The following is a 17,271-nucleotide window of genomic DNA, read 5'->3' as shown; positions in this document are numbered from 1 at the left end:
TAAGCGACTGCCTTCGGCTCAGGTCATGATCCTGGAGTCCCGGGATCCAGTCCCACATCGGGCTCCCTGCTCGGCGGGGAGTCTGCTTCTCCCTCTGACCCTCCCCCCTCTCATGCTCTCTGTTTCTCATTCTCTCTCTCACAAATAAATAAAATCTTAAAAAAAAAAAAAGAAGGCAATCTTTAGGGAGGAATTCTAAAGCACACTTTCCAAGATGAACCTTATTTTTTTTCCAGAAACAACCGTCTTCTTCGTAGATGACCAGCTTGTTCCAGTTTGCCTGGGAGGGGTTTTGTTTGAACACTGAAAGTCTGCAGTCCCGGGCAAACCGTGACAGTTGGTCTTCCTACTATGAGTCAGGCATATTTCTCTAGTTGACAGGTCTTTGATCCTGTCCCTGTGACACAATGGTCCAAGGAGTTCTCGTCCTAGCTTACTTCCCGTGGGTACAGTGTCCTAACATACCACTGATTTCAGTGTGGGCGTGACAGTAGGCTTCTTTGCTCATGTGTTGGTTCGTTTTAAGACCAGTCTAGTTGAACCATCCTAGTGGCGTTGAACTTCACATTGTTATTTGGCACAGTGTTTGGAATTCTTTTGTGGTTTGTAGCTGCTGTCTCTTGGCACTGTTTTTGCTTAAGAGGAGCCAGCTTGTGTGGTCCAAAGAGTAGAGTCAGATTTCTAGACCAGGGCTCCATTTCTTAGCCATGAATCCCTTAGCCTATCTGCATCTTAGTTTCCTTAACCAGCAAAAGGAAACAGTATTGCTTTTACTATTTCCTAGGGTTAATGTGAGGATGAAAAGAGAAAATATATGTGAGCTGCAAAGTTATTAATTTTTAATGATTTAGTCACAATTTATTGAGTGCCCGCTACATGCAAGATCTTCTAGAAACACATAACAGACACATATTGCATGTTTATGTATCTACATGACTGACCACTAGGTGATGTTTGTAGTACTGTAATAGTTATCTGAACAAGGTTCTAGGACTTCAAAAGAAAGGCAGATTAATTCTGCTTGGGGCACACCTGAAGGCTGCCTGGAGGAGGTGATGCTTGTATTGGATCCCAAAATCTGACAGAGGAGAGGCATGAGCAGGGACAGGGAGGTGGGCATGTTTGGGGAGCTGTGCATTCAGAGGGAGGCAGTCTGGAGCCGGACCTTATAGGACCTTAAGTGCTCAGCTGAAAACTGTGAACTTTATCAGGGGTTTGACCTAATCAAAGCCTAATCAAAGACCAGTTATTGAAGTGTATTGTGTTCACCCAGGAAAGACCAGGGCAGAATACGTGAGTATATATTCGTGTTTATTATCAATTTCCCCCACTATAATGGAAGTTCCACAAGGCAGGGCTTTCGTTTCATTCTTTACTGCAGCCTTGGGGTCAGACCAGTGCCTGGTATACAGTAGGTGCTCAACACATATTTATTGATTTTAAATATGTAAATAAAACCAGCTTGCGGTCCTTCCCACTGACTATGGGGATCAACTGGGCAATATGGTCAATCAGCGCCCGTTTTCATGTATGGATTAAAAGTACTTCATTCTAAAAAGCGTTTGAAGTGGCATTAGAAATATATACACAAAGAATGATTCAAGAAGACAGAGATAAATCAGACCTAGAGGAAAAAGAGAATTGAATAGGCTACTGAAGCACTGAGAATCAGTAGGCAGATGCAGGTGTCCCCGGGCTCACTAACATTTTCAAAGCGGGAAGCCAGTGCCTGTCTGAGCTGCTTGACAAGCCAAGGCAAGGAAGGAACCGTGGTCAGTTGTGAGGTCCACAGTCCACCTGAGACAAAGATGTCACACTCTCAGAAGCAGCCCTGGTTCTTTTTCATGGATAACGACAGCCCTGAAACCATCAGCTTTAGTCTTCATGCCGTTTGCGGTGGGGCGGTGGCGGGGGGACTGCTTGGTAGCCCCTTGGCTGATTTGGACAGAGCTTAATCTGCTGTGTAACCACATTCATTGACGCTAAGAGGTGATGGGAAACTTACCCGAACCAGAAGCAGCTGGTGACAGGTTAAGTGACACTCACTCAAGGGCAGGATTGGGTAGGCAGAGGAATGTAAATAGTCAGTTCCTGTCCTTCTGTCCCCTTGAGAACCTTTATCAATCTCCAGGTCTTATCTCCACTGATAAAGAGGAAAGTTTCATGTTGTACACCTGAAGCAAACATCACGTTGTATGTCGATTATACTTCAGAAAGGAAAAATGAGGGAAGTGAACAAAGAAATCCGGCAAAGGTTGTTGAAATCTGCATCCTCTGAGTGTTCTGCTTCCTTTGATTTATTCAAGTGCCTTGGAGGTACCCCTGAGTACCTGAAGTAGCACTCAGGTGAGAGGTTTGGTTTGGCTGATGGTGTATTTTCAAGAGAGTGAAACCAGGCGAGAAGGGGCGAGAAAGCTGATTCGACAAGTGATTTGAAGGTGGTTTGACTCCAGTAAAGAATGTTCTTCTTTACAAGATGTTTGAAAGGATTTTTGGAAAAGGGATACATCCACATGGTAAAATAAAAATTCAAAGGGTGCAAAAAAAAGTCAACTAATAATGCCGCCTTTTTGTATATTCTTGCAGAGATACTCATATTTGCACACATACCTAAACACTTTTTGTTATATAAATGAGAATTTATGATGAAAACTCTTTTTTTGCCTTTTTTTTTTTTTCACTTAATAAGCCTTGAAGAACACTCCCCAGGAGTTCCTATTAAGCTACTTTATTCTTTTAAAATGTGGAATGGTATTCCATTGTATGAGGAACGTCATTTATATATCCAGTTTCCCAACTGGATATTAGCTGTTTCCCGTGTTTTTATCTCAAACAGCGCCTCGATGAAATCAATGAAACTGGAATCTGCATCAGTCAGGGTTCTGGAAGGAAACAGCACTGCAACTAAGAAGACTTGCACTAAGAGACTTACGAAAGGGACTTCTTGGCAGAGGTGTGGGCAGGGTGAAGGGAATATCAGTGGAGGGGCGCCTGGGTGGCTCAGTCGGTTAAGCTTCTGCCTTTGGTTCAGGTCATGATCCCGGGGTTCTGGGATGGAGCCCCACCTGGGGTTCCCTGCTCAGCGGGGAGTCTGCTTCTCCCTCTCCCGCTGCCCCTCCCCCTGCTCATGCGCCCGTGCTTTCTCTCTCAAATAAATAAATAAAATCTTAAAAAAAAAAGAGAGAGAATATCAGTGGATATTGAGGCACCCAGGGACTGACAGTACCAGGAAGCTCTTACCACCCCCAGGCCCGAAGGAGAAAAATGGGGCCTTGGAACCTCCAGAGAGCGGGAGCACCAAGGAAGGGCTACCGGGCAGGCAGGAGCTGTATACCTCCAGAAACACAGCATCAACGGACAGTGGTTCCATCACTCTCTTCCTGCCCTGCAGTGTCTTGCCAGTGCCCCCCATTAGCCAAACCCAGCCACAGAGGCCAGGTGGCATGGGACCCAGGTGACCAGAGTCGTCACCCTCCTGACGTAGAGGTGGGCACAGAGAACAGACAAAGGATCTGGGTTGGGAGTGAAGCATATGTACAACCTATGGAAATTTCTAGAAGTAGGATTGCTGACTCAAAGGTGTATGCATTTTTATTATTGTTTTGTAAGTCAATATTCATTTAAATTTACCCTTTTTGTAAGTTTTCCTTCCCTTTCTGTACTTCTGTATATCTCTTGGGAATAATTTTCGTTTTAGCAGAAGAATGCACCCTTCAGGATGTCTTTCAGCGCCGTTCTGCTGGCTAAGAAGTCTCGGTTTCGCTTGTCTTTGAAGGATACCTTAGTTTAGTTTTGAAAAATAATTTCACGGAGCATACCATTCTAGGTGGACAGTCATTTTCTTTTTGCACCTTGTCTTCTGAGTTTTATTGTTTCTGGTGAAAATCACCTGAGTCATAATGTTGTTCCATTGAAGGTCCTCTTTACTTTCAAGCTTTTCTCTTTCTCTCTGATCTTCAGCAGTTTGACCAACCACAGCCTCAGTGTGGTTTTCTCTGTATTCATCATGATTGAATTTAGTGACCTTGAATCTGAGTTATAATATATTTCATCAGGTTCATCAGAAAATTCTTGTCTATTATCTTTTAAGATATTGCTTCTGCCTTTTCTCTCAGTCTCCAATTACATAAATGCTCTTTTCACCATGTCTCATTTGTCTTTTACACGTTTTTCTGTATTTTTCATTCTTTTTTCTCTTTGTCTTTAGTCTAGATATTTTCTATTTTCTTTAAATTCACTGATCTATCCTTTCTGGGTCTAAATCTGCTCTTAAACTTATCTAGCAAATTTTAAATGTTCACTTACCGTATTTTTCACTCCTTGTGTTTTGATTTGATTCTTTTTTTGTAGATTCTGATTATCTGGTGAAACATTCTTCATCTGTTTTATCCAATGCTTTTTGCTATTTAAAAAGAAAACATTAATTTGTAGGTCTATTTCTACTTTTTTTCTCCTCTTAGTTTTTGCACTTGTTTCTTAGTGTGTCTGGTAATTTTTGAATGAACAATGAACATACTGTATGAAAAAATGTTGAGACTACAAACAATGTTGTCTTCCTCCAGAAGGAGTTACCCTTTCCTTAGCTGGTCAGGGGAAGTGGGCGTTGATCATCTTAAGACCATCAGAGACTGAGCTGACTTTAGGCTAGGTCGCAGTTTTGGCAAGCTTCTAAGTTTCAGGTTTCCAGATGCTTCCTCACCAAGCTGAGGGTAGGAGGGTGCTCTCTCCCAGCCCTTGCCCTCGATATGCCAAGCGCTCTAGATGCCATCACTGTGGGTGTCGTGGGCGGCTGCACTGATCTGACCACCGGGCTGCCTGTGTTCCAACCCTGCCTCTGCCTCATTCCTTGTATCAGCTTGCACACGTGGCTGGAAAGCCCCGTCCCTCATCTGTAAAACGGGCATGACGTGAACCCCTGCCTGGTAGGGCTGTTGTACGCTCGGGACGTTTCCAACAGCTAGAACACCACGTGGCCGCATGAAGCACCTGACGCTATAAAACATTAGCTACTACTGTCTTTATGAAAACAAGACCTTTAGGGGTAGACCTTTTATAATACTTTACACTGAGATGGTGGCATCTCTGCAAGGAATGCTTTGCAGTGGTGATACGGTGTTTATTTCAAAAATGCATTTTTTAAGTTTAAAAAATGATTTAAAGAAAAATATGAGCTAGCCAAAAGTGCTCGAAAACAAGGCAAAAATTGTGAAGGCGTGCCTGTGATTGGTCTTGGAAGGCACAGGTCTGGCCCATGAGCTCGCAGGGGCACCCAAGGCTTGGAAGGGGCTGACAATTACCCTCTGTGCCCAGGGGCTCACACAGGAGCAGTTTACTTTGTTATCTGAACTTGCCAAGTTTCCTCAAAGGTAGGTTTTATTTCATTTATTTTTATTTTTTTATTTTTTTAAATTGAACACCTTCAGTTAAAAACAAAACAAAAACTTGAGCACTCAACCCCACTGTATGTTTGTTTAAAATTTGTAAATTATATTTGTATGAGAGCAGAATAAGCTGGTAGTTATAAATGTAAACTCTGTAGCCAGACTGTGGGGTTCAAATCCCAGCTCTGCCACATGTCAGCTGGGTGATACTGAAAGGTTCACTTGACTTATCTGTGCCTGAAAAATAGAAATAATAATACTACCTCATAGGATTGTCATCTAGGTTAAATGAAATGATGTGTGTAAGATTTTAGAATATTGCCTGGCATGGGGGGGGGGGTGCCTGGGTGGCTCAGTCGGTTAAGCATCCAACTCTTTTTTATTTTATTTTATTTTATTTTATTTTATTTTATTTTATTTTATTTTATTTTATTTTATTTATTTGACAGAGAGAGAGCACAAGCAGGCGGAACAGGAGAGGGAGAAGCAGGCTCTCTGCCAGGCAGGGAGCCCCATGTGGGGTTCAATCCGAGGACCCTGGGATCATGACCTGAACCGAAGGCAGATGCTTACCTGACTGAGTCACCCAGGTGCCCCAAGCATCCAACTCTTGATTTTGGCTCAGGTCATGATCTCAGGGTTGGGAGATGGAGCCCCACATCACATCAGCTGGGTGCTCAGTGGAGAGTCTGCTTCTCTCCCTCTCCCTCTGCCCTTCTGTGCATGTGCTTTCTCTCTTTCACTCTCTCTCTCGCAAATAAATAAATAAATCTTAAAAAAAAAAAGAAGAGGATTGCCTGGCATGGAATAAGAAACTCAGTAACATTGTGTATTAATAGGACTATTGTGTAATAAAATCAGTATATTATAAAATACAAAGAAAATAGAAAAAAAAAGAAAATTTACATTTAGATGAAAAAATAGCAATAGAAGGTCAAATATGTCGAAACCTTGACATTCCTGGATTATCTCGTGAACCCTGGGACACATTCACCTCCACTCAGGAGACGACTGGCATCAGCAATGACAAGAACATACTGTGTCCCTAAGTACTCTCTGATTCTTGAGGTACCTTGTAAAGCGTGGGGGACTGTGGGTGGATTTCTCCACATGCGGATTATGTGCTCTCTCATTTCTACCCAAATCTCCTGGCTTCTCTGCTTGTAAACAGTAATCAGGTCAGGCTGAACGTGGGGTTGGTGAGTCCTTGGCGGCCCGGCCAGTCCTGCCTCCATCATTACTCAGGATGGAGACGTGCCTGGGCTTTGCTCTGTGCTTTATCTGTGCCTCCCTAGGCTTAAGCAACTCCTACCCAGCTTAAAGCCGGGGAGCCCTAAGCCCATGGGAATAGCTACCTGCTAGTCTGTGCTGTGAAACCAGCCATCAGTTTCATCAAATGTGATAACAGCTGATTAAAACAGAACTGCCTAAGCACAGATTGGTAGCACGCTCACACTGAGTCTCCTGCTCCTGGCAGCTTCTCTTCTTGACACTTGGCCAAACTAGAGAGCTCCGGCAGCCAGGGGACCGACGAGGACCCTGGAAATCCTCAGAGTGGCTGGCGTCATCAGGACTGGTTGAATGACTGGCATGGGCGGAGCCCCAGCGAAACCTTTGACTCTGTCCAGGGAAGTGGCTGGTGGGTGTTCCAGGAACAATGGTGACTAGTAGACCTAGTAGGAACCGGGTCTAGTTACTGACAAGAGATCTCCATGGACCTGCAGAAATTGTCCCAAATTCCAGCTGATTTAGGTCAGATAATTTTAGAGTTGAAGAGGGCCCCAGGGACCATCTAGTGGATTCCATGCCTGGCTGCTTACAGGGTCATGGGGGAGCATTAAACTTTTTATGGTGGCTTAGTTCACACAAGACAATGTAACCATATCATTGTACATTTCACCTATAGCTTAAGAAACCAAACTTTCCCAGTACAGCTGAAGTCCCTGGGTGACGACTCCTAATTGGCTCTCCCTCTCCCTCACCCCAAAGGTAACTTCATCCAGAGTTGAGTGTTTATCATGCCAACTAGGGAAAAATTAAAAAATAAAAATTATTTCTGAAGATCTGGATTCAGTAGACCTGAGAAGATGCTCAGGAATTTTTTTTTTAAAGATGTATTTATTTATTTATTTATTTGAGAGAGAGAGAGAGAGCGAGCAAGAGAGAGCACGAGTGGGGGGAGGGGCAGAGGGAGAGGGAGAGAAGCAGACTCCCCATGAGCTCGGAGCCAGATGCGGGGCTCCATCTCATGATCCTGAGATCATGACCCTGAGATCATGACCTAAGCCGAAATCAAGAGTCAGACGCCTAACCCACTGAGCCACCCAGACGCCCCAGGAATCTGGTTTTTAAAAAGTTCCCCAAGTCCCTTCAATGATGAGTCAGAATTGGTGGATACCCATCATCGCTGAAGTTTGGCTGAGTGACCTGAGTGCTGAAGCTGGAGCTAAAGGCTCAGAGGTCCCACCCGGTGGTGCCACCTCCCCTCTATGAGCCATTGGGCAAGAGACAAATTCTGTCTGAGCCTCAGTTTCTTCATCTGTAAAAAAGAAATAAGGACAACAAAATCCCTTGGTAGCTCAAATGTGCCCATGAACCTGTAAAAAGCTACACCAACGTAGGACTCAAGGGCTCATGCCATGGGGCTCATCCACCCTAGGGGTGCTCACCTATTGATGGGGAGCTCATTCCAGAGATAGCCCATTTTTTGGGTGGGGGAAGCTCTGAGATACAAAAAGTCCTTCCTTACCCTGGAAGAAGTCTGTTCCCTGCAATTGCCTCCTACTGGATTTAATCCTCTCGCTGGGGGTCTGTGGCTTAAATGTAATCCCTAACCTGCAGACCTCTGAATTACCTCTGAGTAATTTCAGACAATTGTACCCTTTCTCTCCTCTCCGTAACTCAGCTGTAGGCTTCTAAACACATTGTCTGCTGAGAAAGTCCCTTTATGATTAAGCAATATCCCTCCCCGCCAAATTACTATGGGCATGGCTGCATTCCAGCAAAGCTAGGGAGGTGGGTTCCAGGGTTAGTAATTCAAGAAGAGCTGTTTCGCCTCTAGTTAATTAAATCACTTAGTTAAATTAATCGCCTATGCTCTGGTAGCTACTTAGTAAAGAATCTACTTAGTAAAGGCATAACATTTATGGAGCCCTTTTTATGTGTCATGCACTGTACTAAGTGATTTGTAGGCACTTAGCTCTTACAATAAACCTGAAATTACTCCCGTTTTGCAGATGATGAAACCGAGGCACAGAGAGGTCCAGAAAGTGCCCAGGTTCATGCAGCCAGCAAGCGGCGCAGTGGGGTTTAGGCTCAGGCCTGGCTGACTCGGAAGCCTGCATGCCCATCACTTTGGCAGCACCTCTGGAGCTGGTGGCTTGCACCGTGGAGGGAAAGAGCGGAGGCAGTTAGAGCATGGCTGGTTCCTCTTACGTATGGGTCATCTCCCTTTGCCTTTGGAACATTCCCTGCTCAGGCAAGAGCTAAATGCTCGGAACACATCGACGATACCCTAGGTTTACCTAATCCTCATCACATCCACAGAAGAGCTTTGAACTTCCGGCAGAGACAGCTTTACTTCCTCCCCATTGTGCATCCTGCCTCTTCCCTCCCCTGGGAGGCTGAGTGACTCTTGAGCTGCTTGTAGGTTTGGAGTGAGACCGGCGTCCCTTCCTGTCCTCGCCCTGCTCTCCCAGACAAACTGGGGGCACCTTCCACTCGTTTTCCTGCTGAGGGGGCCTCATCGAGGAGGAGCTGCCGGGCTTTGGAGTAGCAGAGTTTCTGGCACCCAGGGCAAGAAAGCTTCCCGCCTGGCTGGCCCTGTGTGACCCCTCAGACAGATATTCCTCCATGCCTGGCCTGCCTGCCCACAGGAAAACTTCCCTGAAGGGAGCTGAAAGGATACAAGGGTGTCACCCTCAAAAATCATGCCAGTCCAGCCCCACGTACTGCCCAACAACCTGCCCCTGAGGGCCTGAGATGGTTCATCTTGTAGGTGAAGCTGTTCAGAGAGAACAGTGTTCTTTGTAATGAACCGTAAGCTGAGAAGGTGATCGGAAACCCGAAGTGTCTGTTGTGCAGGTGGAGGATAGTAGACTGTGCACCTTCCTTCAGGGTCCATTTCTAGCTGGAAAATTTATTTTACCCCCACTCAGCAGCCTCCTCCTGGACTAGAACAATGTACCAATCCCAGAACCCTGTTCGGCGCTGACTCCCACCAGCCCCGGACTCCCCTGAGCATCTCTTTGTCAGTCTATAGAGCAGGCTCCTGGGGGCAAAGTATTTACCTCTTGTGGGTGTGGTGGGGGCGGGGGAGGGACCAATGGAAGAGTTTGGGATCACAGTGGCCCAGGCAAGAATAAAATGTCGTTACTGTTGGCAAATGCAGCTTCATCTCTTTGGCCCAGACTGATGGATACTTTTGAGATGATCCCTTCCTTTAGGTTTTTATACTTAGGAGTGATGGTTAGAAGTCTGGGGTGATTGGTATATATTTGGCATCATGTGTTACTTGCCTGAAAATACTCCCCAGGAGCAAGGATGTAAGGCCAACTCTACTTTGCAAAACAAAGCAAAGCAAAACCAAAAGGAGTCTGTCTCTGAACAGAACCACATTTTTTTTTTAATGATTTTATTTGAGAGAGAGAGAGTACAAGCAGAGGGAGTGGGGGAGGGAGAAGCAGGCTCCCCACTGAGCAGGGAACCCGATGTGGGACTCGATCCCAGGACCCTGGGATCACGCCCTGAGCTGAAGGCAGACGCTTAACTGACTGAGCCACTCAGGCACCCCGAGAACCATATTTTTTTTATCATTTTTTTTTTTATAGTATGACAAACAGGGCCAAACTGTTTCCTCCTATCAAAACAACCTAAAGAAGCTGAAAGAAACTTAGGTAGATATTCTAAAATGATTGAGACCCAGGATTCCAAAATAGTCTCTGAACCGGAGCTAAAGCAAATTGATATTTCATTCTGAATTGATTGATACTAAGAAGCTGGCCAGTCTATTTATAACAATAGGTTTTGTTTTGTCTTGAGGGAAAATTTCCATACTGAGAAAGGTACATATCTGGAGTGTACCATTTGGTGACTTTCAGCAAATGCATAAACCCATGTACCCTATACTCCAATCAAAACAGAGTAACTTCAGCGTAATAGATTTCCATGTACCCCTTTGGTTGGTTCTCATCCTCAGAGATAACTAGCCACTATTCTGATTTCTAACACTATAGACTAACTTTGTCTGTCCTTGGCATTTCTTTCTTTCTTTCTTTCTTTTTTTTTTTTTTTAAAGATTTTATTTATTTGACATTGAGAGACACAGAGAGAGAGAGAACACAAGCAGGGGGAGTGGGAGAGGGAGAAGCAGGCTTCCCGCCAAGCAGAGAGCCCGATGTGCGGACCCTGGGACCATGACCTGAGCCGAAGGCAGACGCTTAACGATTGAGCCACCCAGGTGCCCCTGTCCTTGGTATTTCTTTTCTTTTCTTTTTTTTTTTTTTTAAGTAAGCCCCATGCTTATGGGGTTTGAACTCATGACCCTGAGATTGAGAGTCACATGCTCTACCAACTGAGCCAGCCAGGTGCCCCTGTCCTTGGCATTTCCTATGAGCAGAATCCTACAGTACATTCCCTGTTGCTCAACATGCTTTTGAGATCCAATCATGTTGCTGATGGATCAGCAGCTTATTCTTTCTTGTGTCTGTATGGTATTCGGTGATATGGATGTACACAGTTTGTTTATCCATTCTTGAAGGCTGGTTTTTACACTTCTACAAGTCATGTATAGGTGATCATAATAAACCACTCATCTATTCATCAGGCAAATGTTTTTTTCCAGAGCTTTCTCTAAGCCAGGTGGTGTTGGAGGTGCTGGGAAACTGTGGTGAATAAGACAAAGCCCTTGTCCTCATAGGGCTTTTATTACAGCGGCGAGAGAAACAATATACAAGCAATAGAAACCATGAGCAGGATGGGGGTGAGAAGTACTATGAATGGACTTGATCTCTGCAATGGCAGGAAGTGGCTTGTTCAGTTTGGGTGGCTGGGACCAGCCTCTCTGAGGAGGTGACACACAGGTGGCCAGGTGAAGGTGAAGACCCAGAAGAGGAACATTCGGGTCTAGAGAACAACTGGCTTAAAGGCCATAAGGCAGGCCTGGAAGGGCCATCTCAGTGTTGAAGGAACAGGAACAAGTCAGGGGGACTGGAATGATGTGAATATGGGCGGAAGTGGCAGGAGATGGGGCCACAGAGGAAGAGGGTGGAAGCAGGAGGTATGTGAGGAAAAGGAGGTTGGGTTTTATTCCAGGAGTGATGGAAGGCCAGTGAAAGGTTGAAACAGGGAGTCAGATGGTCTGATTTATAGTTTTATTTTTTTTAATTTTTTTTATTTTTTAAAGATTTTTTATTTATTTATTTGACAGAGAGAGACATAGCGAGAGCAGGAACACAAGCAGGGGGAGTGGGAGAGGGAGAAGCAGGCTTCCCGCTGAGCAGGGAGCCCGATGTGGGCCTCGATCCCAGGACCCTGGGATCATGACCTGAGCCGAAGGCAGACGCTTAATGCCTGAGCCACCCAGGCACCCTGATTTATAGTTTTAAAATGCCATTCTGTCCAAGGGTTGGGGAGGGGAGTATCTGTGAGATCAGTTAGGAGGCTTTTGGGGGGTGTGTGTGAGATGGTGGTGATTAGGGTGACACCATCACCAATGAGTAGGGGGGCACAGGTAGGGGGAAGGGATAGGGCAATGACAGAAAGAGAGGAACCAAGGATGATGACTCCTAGGTCTTTGGCCTGAGTAGCACCATCTTCTGAGATGGGTAAGACTCAAGGTGGTGTTCAGCTGAGAGGGGTTGGGGGAAAAGGGTCAAGAGTTGTGTTTTGGCCAGGGCCAGTTTAGGATGCCTGTTAGTCGTCTTCAATTGGATTTGTCTAGTGGACAGTTGGGTATGTGTCAACAGAAGCTCAGTTGAGAGGCCCAGTTGAGAGGCTGGATACAAAACCGTGTAAGTCCTCAACATAGGATGGATATTTAGGACTGAGGGACTAGATGAGATCACCTAGAGAGAAAATAAGGATTAAAGACTGGGTCCTAGAGAAGAACCAGCAAAGGCAGCTGAGCGGACAGATACAATTAGGTCTCTTACTCTCATCTCTATAGCTCTTGAAAATTCACAAGTGACTTAGCCATGTGCCTCATTATTTGGGCTTCCTGACAGACCTATTGAGACATTCAGTAGAACCTCTGTTGCAAATTGACCTTGGCTGATTTGGTGAGCATTGGTATTAGGTTTCTTTTGGTAAATCTGGTAGCCCCAGGGAGTTAGAAGTAAGTGAGGGTTAGCTACTCACCTACAACCTGGATAAAAGGCAAAAAACAAAATATATATCAGACCAAATGTTACTACACAGGTAGATATTAGCCTATGGGCTCAGAGGAGCCCTACAGAACAGTCCTACAGTGGTTCTATGTGGGACATTGGGTGTTTTAGGGGATCAAGCCTCTGGTGCCATCCCTAAAGGTTAAGGGCGAAGGATCTAGTAAGGCTAGGAAGTGTCTAAATACCTTATCTTGTATTTTACTCTGTATATCGAATGCCACTAATTCTATCAGTTGAGCCCATTTGGTACATCCATTATGCAGATCAATAAGTCACTAATACCCCCCATAGAAATTCATTCTGACATTCATTATGTGGATTAACAGAGCCTCTAAGTGTCAGGATTGGACATAAAAATAGAGGAAGTGCTTATAGTTCTGTCCTCTGGGGTGGAGTCTGCGGGGTTTAGTGATTGCTCACCAGGCCTGGAGTGTGCAACCTAATCAGGGTGGCTGATTGTCCCTTGTCATGCCTGTTAACATCCCCCCACATTCGTATCACGCTGACTTTGCTGAAGTATTTTATTTTATTTTTTAAAGATTTTATTCATTTCAGAGAGACACAGAGAGAGCATGAGCAGGGCGAGGGGCAGAGGGAGAGGGAGAAGCAGGCTCTCCACTGAGCAGGAAGCCCAACACAGGGCTTGATCCCAGGACCCTGAGATCATGACCTGAGCCAAAGGCAGACACTTAACCAACGGAGCCACCCAGGCGCCCCTTTCTGAAGTATTTTAAAGTAAATCATTAATATCACAGTAAGATTTATACAATTAAAGGACAACCTGAGATAATAGGAAAAGTCCTACATTTAGAATAGTAAAAATAATAATAAATAGATACTAAGGACCGAATTCTTATTCTGCACAAGGTGTCGAGCTAAGTTCTCAGCACGAGTGTTTCATTTAATTTTTACAAGCACCCTGGAGCGAGGTGGTATCATCTCTGTTTTCTGGATAAGAAAATGGAGACTCAGAGAGTGACTTGTTCAAGGACAGCCTGCTGGTGGGCACCGAGAGATGACTTTGAACTTGGCTCCGATTCGGCAGCATGTGTTGCAAGCACCGATCTCTGCTGCTTGGGTTTAAGACCTGGATTTGACACTTGCTCTTGGAAAAGTTGCTAATCTTGCTCTGCTTTAGTTTCTTCATCTATAAAATGGCGGGGGTGGGGGTGGGGGGATGGTAATGGATGAGCCAATGCACGTGAATAAGCTTCCTAAGCTGTGAAAATGCTCCAGTATCAAGTGCCACCATTGGCATGAACCCCATCCTCTTCCTGGTCCCTCGCTTAAGTGACACACAGCTTTCTTGTTGACAGGAGTGTGGCTGGGTGTGTTTTGTGCAGTGTCCAGCATAACCCCTTGGCCCTATCTTTCCTTGATTGTTCTGCAGCCTGAACAGCCCAAGGCATTTCCTGGAAAGTCACTGTGCAGGCTATAGTCCCTTCCTGTTTCTTAGAAGCAGCCCCAGGCCATCCTCCTTGGGAGGGCAAGTTTGCCTCCCGGTGATGGGTGGGCCAACTCTGGTCTTTCTCTGGCAGGTGTTGGGCATCTGTGAGGGCACATGGGATGTGTTGTGAGAGGGCTGGAGGCATGGAGAAAGATGAGCTCAAATCCCACCCCTGGAGCTTTGCGCGCCTGTTCATTCATTCATTCATTCATTCAACACATGTGAATTTAGTATCTACCACTAGGTGGGGAGAACATAATGGTGAATAAGCTGACATAGCTGGAACTAATGATCTACTGGGAGAGAAAGACAATAAAACACCTAAAATAAATAAATTCAATGGAGTGAGCCAAGAATGCACATAAAGTACCTGGAGAGCTGACTTATCATAGTCTTGGGGAAGTCAGGGAAGGCTTCCAGGAGGAAAGGATGTTTAGTATGAAAGAATTCAGCCAGTAAGGAGAATGAGGAGATGGGAGAGACTTGCTTGTCATGGCTTTTGGGTGTGATTTAGGCTTCATAACTGAAATGCATTTGCATGAGAATTGGAAGGAATCCACTTGGGGCCATGCATAGAACAACGTTGCTCATTTTCTGCACTATGTTCCAGCGTCCAGACACCAGCTCCCCGGGCCATCTTTTCCACTAGATTGGATCTCTCAGGTGTGGTGTGGTTCCAAATCTAACATTTGATGCTTGAATGAACACCCGATGCTTAAAGAGGTGTGTTCATGGAGCCAGCAGCTCTGGGAGGGGCTTCTTTAGTCCTGCCTTCCTGATGGTGACAGAAATGCAGCTCCTCTGGCAGCTACTTCTGCATTGCTGTCCCCGGCACCATGGTCTGGGGGTCTGTCTGGCCTTGAGCTCAGTGCTCTAGCCCTTCCAGAGAGTTTTGTAAATTCTTTTTTTTAAAATTGAAACATAATTGACATATAATATATAACCATGTCTTGTATTAGTCTCAGGTGTAGAGCATAAAGATTCAATATTTGTATATATGATGACATGGTCACAGCAATAAGTTAACCTCTGTTAGTACGCCTAGTTACAAATTATTTTTCTTGGGATGAGAACTTTTTTTTTTTTTTTTTTTAAGATTTTATTTATTTATCTGAGACAGAGAGAATGAGAGAGACAGAGAGCACATGAGAGGGGGGAGGGTCAGAGGGAGAAGCAGGCTCCCCGCCGAGCAGGGAGCCCGATGCGGGACTCGATCCCGGGACTCCAGGATCATGACCTGAGCCGAAGGCAGTCGCTTAACCAACTGAGCCACCCAGGCGCCCGGGATGAGAACTTTTGAGATCTACTCTCTTAGCAATTTTCAAATGTACAATATGATATTATTTTTTAAAAGATTTGTTTTAGAGAGAGAGAGAGCATGTGAGTGGGAGGAGGGGCAGAGGGAGAGAGAGAATCTTCAAGCAGACTCCTCACTGAAGGCATAGCCTGACGCAGGGCTCAATCCCAGGACCCTGAGATCATGACCTGGCTGAAACCAAGAGTAGGATGCTCAACCAGCTGAGCCACCCAGGCGTCCCATGTACAATTTGATATTATTAACCATAATAACCATGCTGAACATTACATGTCATGACTTATTTATTTTATAACTGGGAGTTTGTACCCTTTGACCCCTTTCACCCATTTTGCCTACCTCCCACCCCCTGCCTCTGGCAACCACCAATTTGTTCTCTGTATCTATAAGCTCAGTTTAATTTTTTAAAATTTTAAATTTTTTCATATTCCACATATAAGTGAAAGTACACAGTGTTTGTCTTTCTCTGACTTATTTCATCTAGTATAATGCCCTCAAGGTGCATCCATGTTATAAATGGCAAGACTTCCTTCTTTTTTATGGATGAATAATATTCTGAGATATATAGAGATAGATATATATACACACCAGATATTCTCTGTCTATTCATCCATCAATAGACATTTAGATTGCTCCCATGTCTTGGCTACTGTAAATAATGCTGCAGTGAACATGGGGAGATGCATGTATCTTTTTTTTTTTTTTTTTTTTTTTTGAGTTAGTGTTTTCATTTTCTCTGGATAAATATCCAGAAGAGGAATTGCTGGATTATATGGTAGTCTTATTTTTAATTTTTTTTTCAGGAATCTCCATACTGTTTTTTTATAGTGGTTGTACCAGTCTACATTCCCACAAACAGTGACGAGCATTCCTTTTTCTCCACATCCTTGCCAACACTTGTTATTTCTTGTGTTCTTTTTTATTTTAAACTTAAAGATCTTGATGTGATTTTTTTTTTTAAAGATTTTATTTATTTATTTGACAGAGAGAGACACAGCGAGAGAGGGAACACAAGCAGGGGGAGTGGGAGAGGGAGAAGCAGGCCTCCCGCTGAGCAGGGAGCCCAATGTGGGGCTCAATCCCAGGACCCTGGGATCATGATCTGAGTCGAAGGTAGACGCTTAATGACTGAGCCACCCAGGCACCCTATTTCTTGTGTTCTTGATAACATCCATTCTAACAGGCGTGAGGTAATAGTTCACGGTGGTTTTGATTTGCATTTTCCCTGATGGTTAGTGATGTTGAACACCTTTTCATGTACCTATTGGCCATCTGTGCATCTTTCCTGGGGGAAATGTCTGTAAATTCTTTTTTTTTTCTATTCTTTTTTAAAATTTAGATTCAATTTTTTAACATATAGTGCATTATTGTTTCAGAGGTAGAGTTCAGTGACTCATCAGTCTTATATAATAACCCAGTGCTCATTACACCATGTGCCCTCCTTAATACCCATCATTCAATTACCCCATCCCCTCACCCCCCTCCCCTCCAGCAACCCTTGGTTTGTTTCCTATGAGAGTCTCTTATGGTTTGTATCCCTCTCTGATTTCGTCTTGTTTTATTTTTCCCTCCCTTCCCCTATGATCGTCTGTTTTGTTTCTTAAATTCCATATATGAGTGAAATCATATGATAATTGTCTTTCGCTGATTGACATTTCTTTTTTTTAAAAAAAATTTTTAAGGTTTTATTTATTTATTTGTGAGAGAGAGAGCACAAGCAGGGGGAAACGGCAGGCAGAGGGA

Source organism: Mirounga leonina, unplaced genomic scaffold (assembly GCF_011800145.1).
Source record: "Mirounga leonina isolate KUSES-001 unplaced genomic scaffold, KU_Mleo_1.0 Mir_129, whole genome shotgun sequence".
In the NCBI taxonomy this organism is placed as follows: Eukaryota; Metazoa; Chordata; class Mammalia; order Carnivora; family Phocidae; genus Mirounga; species Mirounga leonina.
This window is presented reverse-complemented; position numbering follows the sequence as displayed.